The sequence below is a fragment of the Rattus rattus genome, chromosome 8 (assembly GCF_011064425.1).
Source record: "Rattus rattus isolate New Zealand chromosome 8, Rrattus_CSIRO_v1, whole genome shotgun sequence".
NCBI lineage: Eukaryota > Metazoa > Chordata > Mammalia > Rodentia > Muridae > Rattus > Rattus rattus.
Genome location: NC_046161.1, coordinates 27,218,736 through 27,231,709, shown reverse-complemented (window position 1 = coordinate 27,231,709; position 12,974 = coordinate 27,218,736). Strand labels below are relative to the sequence as shown.

Sequence of the window (12,974 nt, the reverse complement as noted above, 5' to 3'; positions counted from 1 at the left end):
AAAATAAAAAGTAAAAATTATATATATAATAATATATATATAATATATATATATATATATATATATATATATATATATATATATATATCCCTAGCTTGCAAAGTTTCACAGAGAAGCAAAGATTCTACGGGGCAATTTGAATTAAGAATCTGAGGTTCTAGTTAACTGGACCTGAAGAACTGGCTGTGACTAACAAGATACCAGAACCGCAAAGGTAACACCTTTGCTTTGCTGGGAGAGTGGTAACTGGTCAGCTGGAGCTCAAGAATCAGCTGTGATTACAGAGAGACCAGCACCGCTGAGGCGATGTCTTCTGGGAAGCGTTTCCACGGGCTCAACACACAGAAGCTGTCTTCTGGAGGTGGTCGAAGTCGTACCTCCTGTCGGCAGCCTGACTTGGTAGTTTGAGAAGTCACAGAGGTGGTGCTGGTTTTGAAGGCATCGCACGGTCTAGGCTGAGGCATGGCAGTCGTGTGGCAGGCTTGGAGTCCGAGAAGAGAGCCCAGGAGAGGCTACTGGAGAAAGTAGCAGCCTGGTTGCAGGAAGGGAACCCAGTATTTTGGTTCTTTTTTTTTTTTTTTTTTGAGCTGGGGACCAACCCAGGGCCTTGTGCTTCCTAGGTGGCGCTCTACCACTGAGCTAAATCCCCAGCCCCTGGGAACCCAGTATTTTGAGACTCCGCATCTTGGGGTGCCCCCAAAACAGCAGCAGGTATGGAGAGAGAGCCAGCCCGAGCCTAAAAGGCAAACTGTGGGGGCTGGAGAGATGGCTCAGTGGTTAAGAGCACTGATTGCTCTTCCAGAGGTCCTGAGTTCAATTCCCAGCAACCACATGGTGGCTCACAACCAGCTATAATGAGATCTGATGCCCTCTTCTGGTGTGTCTGAAGACAGCTAAAGTGTACTCATATATAATAAATAAATCTTTTTTTTTTTTTAAAGGGGGTTGGGGGGATTTAGCTCAGTGGTAGAGCGCTTGCCTAGCAAGCACAAGGCCCTGGGTTCCGCTTCCCAGCTCCAAAAAAAAAAAAAAGGAAAAAAAAAAAAAAAAAGGCAAACTGTGTGTACTGCAGAGAGCCGAGCGGGAGAAGTGACCCAAGGCCTTTGGAGAAGACCAAAAGCCCACGACTGAATTGCACTGACATTGCATTACTTACACTGTTGGAGTCTGATTTTGCTTTGCGCAGATCATGGCTGTACCCTGGTTCTTCCCTCTTGAAGTAAGAAAGCACTGAATTTATTTTTTATTTTATGGAAGCCCACAGTTGAAAGGCTTGAAAACTCATGAAAAAAAAAAAAGATTTAGGGGGTTTTACAGAGGATTTGGATTTTAAAAGAAACTGAGTATTTTTGAAGAGACAACTTTTTTAAAGCTTTTTATTGGCTCTTTGTGAATTTCACATCATGCAATCCAAATCCCACTCCTTTCACCCCTCCCTTTGTGCCTACTTTCCACCCTTGCAACCTCCCCCACCAAAAGAAAGGAAAAAAAAAAAAAACCTCACTGCAGAAGCTGTAGTATGCCAGTGTGTCGCACGGTATACACATCTGTCCATACTCCTTTGCTTGCAAATGTTCATTGCAATGAATCATTGTCTAGTTCGAGGCCTCTGGCTTCTGCTACACTATCAATACTGGATCCTCAGTGGGACTCCTCTATTGTTGCTGTGCAGTGTCATGGAGATCCTGTAATTCTGGATTTGTGGAAACTGCCCCTTCATGCACTCCAGAAGTTCATCAGTAGATGTTGGGGTGGGTCAATTCAAAGCCCTGGATCTGGGCCTGAGATGTAACTGAGCTGGTCAGCTCATGAGCTCTCCCACTCTCACAGTCTGGGGCCAGCTCACCAGCAACACTTGCAAGTAGGGACAGGTCTACCCCACCTGCCTAGGTAAGGCACAGGGCCCGCTCCCCAAGTGTCGTAGCTGGTGAGGGATATGGCAAATTCTCCCACTCTTGTGACCCTGGGGACAGCTCTTCCACTTGCCATAGATGGCAAGGGACAAGGGAGAGGAGGAGGAGGACATCATCTGAACCATGACCCAGCAGAAAAGACTGATTAGGTTACCAAGCTCTCCTGTACTCATGCCCTTGAGGCTGGCTTACCCACAACCCCCCACATCCAGGGCCCGCTCTACCGTGCTGGCCAAGCAAGGTGTAGGGCCAGCAATACACAACTTTTAAAGTGTTCGTATTTGAAAGGCTGTGAGACTTTTAAAGTTTGTAAAATGTTTTCTGTTGCGATGTCTCTATTAATGTGTAATCTTGGGGATAAACAAGAAAGGAAAGGTTGTGGCTTAATAGTTACGTGTTTGTGTGTCAAAGCTGACAAGGGGCTAGCTGTTCTGACTAGTTTTATGCCAACTTGACACAAGCTAGGGTCATCAGAGAGGAGGCAGCCTCAACTGAGAAAATGCCTTCATAAAATGGGCTGTAGGCAAGACTATAGGCATATTCTTTAGTCGTGCTTGATCTAAAACCCTAAGACACATGGTAACCTAATTAAAAAAAACTAAGAGTTTGATTAAATGAAATCTCAGTACTAGAGGTGTGCTGCCTTCCTGTGAGTTCTTCATATGGGAAGTTCAAGAAATCCTCAAAACAATACAACAAATGTCACTGGTGTTGGTTGTCAAGCAGAACCAAATGGTAAGACCTAAGGCACCACATGCCCTGGTCACAGGACATAGAGAAACCAAACTGGATCTGGGCTGGAAAATGCTCTGAAGGCTCCTGGTAAAGGATTGTCCTCAGTATTCTTACTCAGCTTTGGACCCTGAGCGTGATAATACCAACCAGCCCAGGAAGATGTACCCACTAGAGCAATTTGCCAAGTCTGTTATGGGAGTAACAAACTGCTTTCTGATTGGCAATGAAACACGTCCTACAAGAGAGAATTCAGGTCAGGTGTCATAAATCTGTTTTCAGAAGCCTATAATTGAGGAGGTGACAGGTCCTAGTGGAGAACCTTCTGGTATTGCTCTGCTAACCTAAGTGTACAAGCTGTCCCCATCAAACTGTTTTATACCCATAAACCAACTCTGCTACCAACCTTAGTGAAATAATCGTCCTTTCACAATGATTAGTAGTCACTGTGGTGACTTACAGCCAATCAAAATGCTTAGAATAAATGGCCATTGGATATTCAGCCAGAAATGGGACATATATATCACCAAGACTCAAGAAACATTAAAGAAGGAGGGAAAGCAAAACAGAAAGGGCCAAAGGAAGTGTGCATGTGGGAGTTAGTGAGGTGTTGAGGTTAGGGGGTTAGCGTTGGACTAAGATTAGGTTTAGGGAGCACCACGCCCTGAAGATTTGTGTGCAATTGATTGTTAATGGGGGAAGTAGGAACAGAAGAATTAAGAGGTGCCAATTTCCCAAAAGAAAACCTTCACCCATGCTCAAGTAAGTAATCCTAATAAAGCTCATGGAGTCATTAGAAACAAAAACAAGACACTGGTGAGATGGCTCATTGGATAAAAGTACTTGTTGTGTAAGTCTGAAGATCCAATCTGAGTTCAATGCCCAGAACTCATAATGAAAGGAGAGAACTGATCCCCAAGTGTTCTCGGACTTCCACACACATATGGGATGTCACCAGATGTGTGCAAGTGCGTGCACTCATACACGCACACTAACAAAAAGTATAGTAAAGCTTTTAAAGACTTGAAAGTGGAATTGGGGTTACTTGTAGAAGAGGCAGGGCATTGGGAGGAGTGTAGCAAGGACAACAGAAGACAATGGGAAGGTGTGTATGCTTAAAACACATTGTGAACATGTTAAGTTCACAGGCCACCATTCCAGGTGTTACCATTATTACACATAATTAATAAATTCTACCTTAAAAGTTTAAAAGGAAAGCAAAAGTGTCTATTTTGTGAGGTAAAGTAGACCTAAAGACAAGCACTATTATCAAGGATAAAGAAGACTAGTTATTAATGACAGGAGATAATTAACCTCGAGAACATAACAACTCTAAGTGCCCATATTCCTTGTCACGACGTTTCAAAATGAATGTGACAAAGACTGGCAGACACATAAGTAAACATAGGTAAACTCTTAGTCATAATTTGAATTTTACCATACCTTCCCAAATGTTTGCGGGGGAGGGAGGAGTAAAGACATGTCAACAGTACAGAGGGAAGTCCTGAGTGACACTGTGAACTAACTTGTTCTCCTTTATTCCTCTAAAACATTCTTCCCAACAGAGCACACATTCCTTTCACATTCCAAAGAACACATAACCAAGACGGGCCATACTGTGGGTCAGAAGATAGATCTCAGCAAAGTCAAAATGACCGAGTCAAAGTATGCACTAAGACCACAGTAGAATTAAATTAGGAATCAAGAATAACAATATATCTGAAAATTCCTGAAACATTAGGAAATAGAAACAAATACACACTTCCTGTAAAAAATAAAAATGTGATATAAAATCATGACATGTTAACCCTGCTTCCATTAAAATCAAGGATAAGACAATAATGTCTGTTGTCAGCACTATTTTATATTGTTTTGGAGGACCTAACTAATACAGCAAGACAAGGAAAATAATGTAAATATTGGGAAAGAATTGGTTTTCACGGCTTGTAGGGTAAGATGAAGTAGGTTAAGTTTCCGCTTCATCACTCTAACATGCCCCAATGGCTATAGCCCTGTTGTTTGCATGTTTTAAATGTTTTTATATAGGAGGGGTGGTGCAAGCCATAGCATGTGTGGGATGACCAGAAGACAACCCACAGGAGTCGGTTCATTCTTTCTACTTTTTGGGTTCCAAGAATGGACTCCAGTCATCAGACTTGGTAGCAAGCATCTTTACTCACTAAGCCTACTTGCCATCCATATCACTGGTACTTTGAATTGATTGCCCTAACTAAAATATACAGAGAAAAAAAGGGCTATAGTAGTTTCTGATTTATCATTGCTTAGAACATGTTCATTACATCGTCAGTCTGATCCCATTTTTTCTTTCTTCTTTCTTTCTTTCTTTCTTTCTTTCTTTCTTTTTTTCCTTTGCTTTATTCCTTGTAACATAGTTTATTAACTCCCTGAGTAATTTACTTTTTTACAATTTACAATTGGAGTTGGAACTCCCTTGCTTTTTCTGAGGCTACTTGAATGGTTTGGATTGCTTGCTGAGTATTTTCAAAAATGTGTGAAGAAGAATATAAAAACACTTTGGGGAGTTGATCTTGAGGTTCAGCAAGCTTGGTGATGAGAAGTGCTACTCGTAGCCGGCTGTGTGTCAGGATGCACACCCCCTGCTTTCCACTCCAGAGCAAGCCGTACAAGGGGCAACTGTCCAGCTGTGCCTTTGCTAAGACTTCATGCTCTCCTTCCATTGAACCTTTTAGAAGCAAATGTTGAGTCAAAGTTCATAGAAATGGCGTTTCCTTTCTGCAGGTCTTGGTACTAACGAACCAAAGCCTTCTATGAGGAAAGGGAGGTGGGGGGATAAAAGCTATACTAACAGTACATTAACTGGGTGACTAATTTAGTCATCAAAGCTGACCTCATTCTTCTCTGCCTTCAGTGTTCATGTCTCCCTTCTCTTCAACATTTCTGTCTGTCTTTATTCCTCATGAATACAGACAATCAGACCAAATCAGATTTATGTCAGTGTTGCATAGACAGAAGTAGACATATTAAAAAGCAGAAAATGGGGAAGCAGGGCAGACAAAAGACATGTAAGTACAGCCCTGACAAGAGACGACCCTGGAAGGAAAGACTTTTCTCAGCACTCAGCCCTTCACCAGAATGACCACAAGACACCGTCTTTTTTTTTTCTTTTTCACAACACTTAAAGAGTAACCGATTTGGTGCACTAAAGATTCCTCACATAAGCACTAAAATGCAGTCCATTGGACCGCATTGATGATAAACCAGAGTTGCCATCGATGCATCAGCGTTGCATTAAAAAAAAAAAAAGAAAGAAGAAATCAAAGAGCTTCCTGTTCGTGTCATTTAGCCAAGAGTGAGCCTGGATTTGAGTTCTCTGTCTTTCCCTTTGTCTTAGGTGGTTTCTGTCTGTCTGCCATATGAGTCTGGATCTGTGCCTGCCTGAAGGCCATCTTGTGAATCTATTTGTCCTTGTCCCTCTGTTTGTGTGTCTCTATTCCTAAAAGGGGGCTTTTGCTCTCTCTTGCTGAGCTGCACAGAAAGCGTCACTCCAGTGAAGGAATGGGATCCCGGACCCCAGCTAAGCCAATAACAAAACACTATCAAGCAATATCCAAATTCTGCTTTCTGCACTTACGGCCCATGTTCATTTAATAAGGCTGCCTTCGGCTTCTTTTCCTCTTTCAGCAAATGATTATCAGAAAACACACAAACCACACGCATTACTCTTGGATCAGGGCGTGACAGAGTACATAACGTGAGATTTCAGTATGCATTAGCTCAGATCGCAAGAGCTGATGGGAAATCCAAGTCAGGTAAGATTGGTTGTTACAATGTTCTCTTAAAAGCAAGCTAAACAAACAGACTGAGCGCATGATAGGAAACCATGAGGATTAAGTGACTTCAAGGTATATTATTAGCTTTGGCTATGAAGTCTAACAAAAGTTCCCCTCTTTAGACTGTAAGAAGTTTTTCGTTTGTTTTCTTTTTTTAACCGTGATGCATTGTCACACAATGTGTGCATATCCACTATCAAAGATGTTACCATTTGTCATTTTAACATTAATATTACATTCTCTAGTGGAGAACATTTCCTATGTGTTTCCTATGTGCCAAGCACAGTGTAATGTATATATTTACCTGCTCTCCTTTAAATTTGAATGTTTGGATTATCACATCAACCCTATGTGGTAGATAATAATACCATCTCCACTTTACACATAGAGAAGTTGAGGCACAGGCGTACACAGTATTCACCTGAGGTCACAAGGTCAGAGCCAGGGTGTGCAGGAAACAACAGATACAGGCTCCAAGCAGCAAGGCAGACATAGAGGTGGAACCGGCCTTCACAGCCTAACTTCCAAGAATTCTCAAGGGCGTGAGCAGCATCTGTCACTACATCTTCCAAACAAAGACCTAGAGGAAAGAGCAGCATTTCAACACGACTCGTGAAAAGAAAAAAAAAGGGGGGGGGGTCTGCCCAGGGGTGTGACTAGACCAGCAACTATATCCTGATTCACAAAGCCATGTCCAGAACATGAAATTTTCAAGAGGCCAAACAAATGGCCCCAATGGAAAGCCTCATAGATAGAATGGGGACTATATCATGGAGATGACATAATATAAGGTCTTTAAGGCAAGGAAGAGAACTAGGATCAATAACAGGGGTTAATTAGAAGGTGCAAATACCCATTCAGAAACCAAAGAGATAGCTCAGCAGGTGATAAGACACGGGATTCTTGAGGTCCTAAGTTCAGTTTCCAGTACCCATTCTGGTTGGCTCACAGCCACCTGTAAATCCAGGTCCAGGAGTTCTGGTGTCTTCTGGCCTCTATTTGCACCCACATTCCTGAGCACATTCCCCCACACAGGCACACATGCATACACATAAATGAAACCAAAAATAAATATTTTTAAAAATGTACCATTTGAGATCAATGAAAAGATCAAGTATATGAAGCATGGACACAAAGAGAGAGGACAAGATGGCCTGGAGAGACAGCTTAACAGTAGAGAGCACGCACTGCTCTTGCACAAGGCCTGGATTTAACTCCCAACACCCACATCAGGCATCTCATAACTACCGGTCACTCCATCTCCAGAGTGGCATACGCTCAACGCAAACACAAACACAAACACAAACACAAACACACATCAGTAAAAACATTTTAAGTCTTTTTTTTTTAAAGAGAGCATTTCATACTAAAGGACAGAGAAAATATTTTCAATAAGAACCATAGCCTGTATTCTCACTGAATCTATAGGCTCCCTTTAACAAGGCAGACGTTTTCAACTATCAATTCTTCCACTCCATCAGCCTGTTACTGACCTCGAGTGTCTTCCTCTGTTTCTTTCCTTAGCCTTTTCATTGCAAAGGTCTTTCCCTTCTGGTGTTAAGCTCACTCCCGGGAGCTTGTCCACTCTCTCGCTCTCTTGTTCTCATTCTTTTCCCCTATCCCTCTCAACTGTCCCACCCTAATACTGTGAAATGAGATTGTTTTCTTTCTTTTTTTTTTTTTTGAAAGAATCATTTATTTATTTAATGTATATGAGAACACTGTCTCTGTCCTCAGACACACCAGACGAGGGCATCAGGTCCCATTACAGATGGCTGTGAGCCAACATGTGGTTGCTGGGAGTTGAACTCAGGACCTCTGGAAGAGCAGTCAATGCTCTTAACCGCTGAGCCATCTCTCCAATCCGAGATTGTTTTCTTGATTTGTCAGTGTGTTGGTCATTGGTCTGTAGGAAGGCTGCCGATATTTATTAATTCTGTATCCTGCCACTTTGCTGAAGGTTTGGGGTTTTGTATTTTTGTTTGTTTGTTTGTTTGGTTGGTTGGTTGGTTGGTTTGGTTTATTGGTATAGTTTTTAGGATCTCTTACGTCTAGACTCATACCATCTGTGAGTAGGGATACTTTGACTCTTTTTTTTTCCTAGTTGTATCACTTTTGTTTCTCTGGTCTTAATGCTCTAAGACTTCAGGCACCTTATGGGAATAGGACTAGTGAGAATGGCTACCCTTGTCTGGTTCCTGAGTTTAATGGTAATGCTGTGTGTTTTCTCTGTTTATCATGATGTTGGTTACAGATTTATCATATATAGCCTTTATTATGTTGAGATATGCTCCCCTAACTTCTCTAGGACTTCTGTGGTGAAGGGATGTTGGTTTTTCAGCAAATGCCTTTTCTGTATCTTGAAAGGTGATCATGAGCTCCCTTCTTTTGAGTCCATTTATGCAGTGAATTACACTTGTTGATTTAAGTATACTGAGCCACCCACCCTGCATGTCTAGAATGACCAACTTGATCATGATGAATGATCATCCTTTGTCTTCTATGTTCCATTGATTTATTTTAATCTAACTTTGTCAATCTTGTGAAGTAGCAATTTCTGGCTTCTTTGGAGGGGCAGTTGTGTCATGTGATCTTTTTCTTCAAACTGTCTTGTGATAGGATATTTTGCTGAAGCAGACATGAGAGGACACACTATGTTTGGAAAAACTGTAAGTAGAACCCAGCAGACAGTGAATGACACTGGTCTTCACTCATCTTTGTTTGTCATGACTTCGAAGAATTTCTTGTGGCATTCTGACTGCTTTCTGCTGCTTCCTCAGACTTGTGACCATTCGTCAGAGCCTTGCAGTTTCTTCTACATCTGACCTCTGCTGCTGAGTCATGTTTGGTGTTTGCCTTTTGGATTGGATTATCACTACTAACTTGTGTTTGGTGTTTGCTGTTGAACTGGACTCCTGATACCCTGACAACAAAGATTGGAATCACCCCCAAAGAATTACTCCTAAACAGGTCAACATCCCCCTTGTCCAATTAACCATATTTTCCCCCTACCTTTGGTTAGTGGGCTAGAAGGAGAGTTGAAGCATTTAAGAACCCTTACTAATTTAAGTTTTGAAAAATCTAAGCCTACAATATTGTTTAGCTTTTCATTGATTCTGTTTTTGAAATATTCCAATTCACTAATTTCTACTCCCGTGGTAACTATGTCTCTCCGTCTACTGATTTTGGGGACTGGCTTGCTCTCGTTTTCAAAATAAATCTCCCAAGTGAAATAGTATTTACCCAAACATTCCTAGTATGTACCCAAAAGACCTGAAGTGACACATCAGAGACACGAGCACATCTATGTCATTGCAATACTAGTCACAATAGCTAACTTATATACCAACCTTGGTGGCCAACAACAGAGGAATGGATAAAGAAACTGTGGAATATATACACAATGGAATTTTTTTTAGCATAAAAAAGAGTTGAAGGCAGACCACTTGCTGAAAAATTAATGTAGCTGGAGACCTATTAAGTGAGTTTAGCCAGTTTCTGAAAGACAAATATTGTATGCCTTCCCTCATTTGTGGTTTATAGTTAATATAGGATTATAAAATCATGTACACATATATCAAACGAAAGAAGTTAAACTATCTATGGTGACAAAGGGAACAAACAGGAAGAGGGCTAAAAATGGATTACATATTTAAATTAACTTTTCAAAAGGCTTAATTTTTTTTTACAAGGCCTCCTGGCATAAGCCTTTGTTCCTAGCTACTTTGAAGGCTGATGCAGGGGGATTTCAAAGTCTTTGTGTTCTAAAGCATGAGTTCAAGGCCAATGTGAACAACTTAGCAAGTCCTTCCCTCAAAGTTAAAAATAGGTTTAATATACAGTGCCACAAAAGATAGATAGGTAGATAGACAGATAGCCTTGCAGAAGACATTGTAAAAGGAATGACAAGAGAAAAAAATATATTTGAAAAAAAATTACAAAATAATCTGAGCTCATTTTTGCAATTTTAGCACCTAAGAGGTTGAACATGGAGGATGAGGATGAGGTTGAATCCTATCTGGACTGTAGAGTCAAATGCTGTCTTAAATGATGACAATAAAATGACATGTCTAGGAAGAACACCTCTAAAACACACACACACAGAAATTTTAGAATTCAAAAAAATAGTTTTAATAATTTAAGACTTAATTTTTAGAGTATATGTCTTTCTGTCTGTTTGTGGGTATGCTCATGTGAAGGCTGGTATCCACAGGGGCACTGGGTCCCCCCTACAGCTGGAGTTACAAAGAGTTGCGAGTTACCCAGCGGGGTCCTAACAACCAGACTTGGTCCTCTGCAAGAGCAGCAAGTGCTTTTAACTGCTGATCTGTTTCTTCAAAGATTATTTTAAAAGTCCAGTTTTGTACATGGGGCCAAAAGCCTTGTTAGAGACCCTAATGGAAGACAAGGACTAGACCAGGAAGAAGCTGTAAAAAAAAAAAAATGCATGTGGGCTTGCACAGTATGGCCGGCGATATTAGCTAGTAGTGCTCGCTCAACTTTCTCTAACGCGAAAGCAGCGGACTACAAGAGACTGAACTGTGTCTGCCTCTATTTCCAACAGACTCACATTCAACTTTCGCTCACGAAAATAGCTGGAAATTTTTATTAGTACTTTAAAAAAAAGTTAATATAAAATTATAGCCAAAATAAAATAAAGGAACCTGAACTTTCGTAACACAGCTGGAACAATCCGCGCAGCAGGAGCGGTGGGAGAAGAGATTTAGTTTAGTTGCTTTTCTGTGGTTATAGGTTATTCGCTAGTCTCACGGCGAGGGAAGCTGCACGTTGCTTTGAAGGGGCGGAGGTCTGGTTTTCCAGACAGCAGTCCGACGCAAGCCAGGGACCTGGGGATCTTCGTATATCCCAAGATCTGAGTGGGATGTCCTTTTGAAGGATGTGCAGCGCTCAATCGTAAGCATGACAAAGACTAACAAGCAGGGAGCTTATGTACTCAGTGAGAGTAGCATGTTTGTCTCTGAGAGATGTTCCATTTTGAAGACATGTGGTACCACCCTCTTACTGAGCACACTGGTTCCCCGTTGAAGCTCGCTAGGGATTACCATGGGTTTGACTCGATTCAAAGCTCCTTTTATTCTCATAAGAATTTCATGAAGTCTTCATACCAAGGGTCCACGCCAGAATTTCCAGGAAGAAATCGAGAGTCTTAATGCAATTTCCCCGAATGGAGCAGCATGTTGTATGGGACATATGAATTCTGACTATCGGTACTTGTATACTTTGGAACCGTGTATCAGCCAGATTACACCCTGGGAATTCTGATGAGTGAGCTTGACCCGGCAGCTATGGACCAGTTCTACATGAAAGATGGTGTTACTGCAAAGGATGTCACTCATGAGAATGGAATTTGTGACCGGATACCAGGTTCTGATTCCTCCGTCTCATACAACCAAGAATTCTAATGTTGAAAATTTCATAGGCTTGTGCGCAACAAATCCTGGAGAAGAAACTGTAGGCAAACTAGTGATCTAGAGTAATTATAGGCAGGGAAGTTTTGGTGCCATAATTTCTCTTTGTTGGTGTTGGACTTTTAATCAGCCGAACTGTATTTCGGTACCACAATGTAAGCTTCAATGAAAGTTTGCTTAATTGTCTAGTTAAAAAAAAAAAAAAAAAAGATGCTTGTGTCATAGGACTTCATGAATATGCAAATTAACAATGAGGTTATCATTAAACACTTAGTAGAAGGCTAAATTCCAGAACACTGACAAGTGGGATCAAGGCTGTAGAGCAGATCTGGTGAGATGACTGAGCAAATAAAAGCCCAGGTCCTGAGTTCGAGACCCCCCACGGGAGGTAGGAGAAAAGCGATTCCCACGAGGTTCTCTATCCACACATGTACCATGGCACATGCGTGCTTGCACACCCATACACATGGACACCACCACCACCACCACCACCACCACCACCACCACCACCAACAACAACAACAACAACACAATAAAAATAAAAGAAAAAGAGTTTAAGGATGCAGAGTCTTTTATTTCTTTCTGCTCACTCTTTAGAGCTAGAACAGCCTGGAAACTCAATCTACAGAGCAGTTCATCTCTGCAGCTTCAAGGCCATGGCTAGTGGAAGGGTAGAGACGTCTCCCCAGACTACTGGATCAGCAAAGAAATGCTTTCCCTGGTTGTAGGGTGTGGAACCCAGTTCTGCCCACTCTATATGTGCCTGGTAGCTGCTGCCAATGAGGCCCAGAACCATGAGGATGCCCGGTAAAGGCCAAGCTAAAATTGAAAACTAAGTAAATACATAAACCACCTTTGAAACCTGTGAAAACTGAAAACAGACCAGAAAAGTCCAAACAAAAGCCACGCTGGGGTACGGTATTTCACCTGCAGTTGCCTTCTATCACTGTATCCGAAAAGCTACAGACAAAAAGGAATCTTGGAGGGTAAGTTGAAGAATTCCTCAGCAAAGATATCAGACATCTTTTTTCCAATAAAAGGGAGTTCAAATATCCACAAGCATCGAGTGGAATTTCTTCAAGTGCAGA

At 41.6% G+C, this 12,974-nt stretch overlaps 1 pseudogene; it reads left to right on the top strand.

The window, feature by feature from the left end:
- The window catches only part of LOC116907310, a 15,582-nt pseudogene extending 3,702 nt beyond the window's left edge, over positions 1 to 11,880 (top strand).
- Positions 11,881 to 12,974: the final 1,094 nt, after the last annotated feature.